We start from the raw sequence: 886 nt of genomic DNA on the forward strand, positions 1-886 counted from the left end.
TGGCTTTTCTTGAACCTGTTATCCAGCTTGAGTTTGAGCTCACTGGCTTTCAACAACCTGTCCTGGTCCCCCCATGCCGACACTATAGTTAAGAAAGCCCCACCAACGCCTCTACTTTCTCTGAAGACTGAGGAAATTTGGCAGGTCAGCTACGACTCTCACCAACTTTTACAGATGCACCACAGAAAGCATTCTTTCTGGTTGTATCACAGCTTGGTATGGGATCCTGCTCTGCCCAAGACCGCAAGGAACTACAAAAGGTCATGAATGTAGCCCAATCCATCACGCAAACCAGCCTCCCATCCATTGACTCTGTCTACACTTCCCGCTGCCTCGGGAAAAGCAGCCGGCATAATCAAGGACCCCCACACACCCCGGACATTCTCTCTTCCACCTTCTTCCCTCAGGAAGAAGATACAAAAGTCTGAGGACTCAGGAAAAAGATACAAAAGCTTCTTCCCTGCCGCTGTTAGAATTTTGAATGGACCTACCTTGCACTAAGTTGATCTTTCTTTACACCCTAGCTGTGACTGTAACACTACATTCTGCACTCTCTCCTTTCCTTCTCCCCCATGTTCTCTATGCTTTGTCTGTATAGTACGCAAGAAACAATACATATCACTGTATCCCAATACATGTGACAATAATCACAGAATCCCTGCAGAGCAGAAAGAGGCCATTTGGCCCATTGAGTCAATCCCAACCAGGGCCTATCCCCCTATCCTCATGTATTTACCCTGCTAATTCCCCTGACACTAAGGAGCAATTTAGCATGGCCAATCCGCCTAACCCGCACATCTTTGGGCTAATAATAAATCAAATTAAATCAAATCAAATCACTGGGTTACAGGTCAAATCAGCCCATCTTGACAGAAATGACCTTTAC

This window comes from Mustelus asterias, unplaced genomic scaffold, assembly GCF_964213995.1.
Source record: "Mustelus asterias unplaced genomic scaffold, sMusAst1.hap1.1 HAP1_SCAFFOLD_2072, whole genome shotgun sequence".
In the NCBI taxonomy this organism is placed as follows: domain Eukaryota; kingdom Metazoa; phylum Chordata; class Chondrichthyes; order Carcharhiniformes; family Triakidae; genus Mustelus; species Mustelus asterias.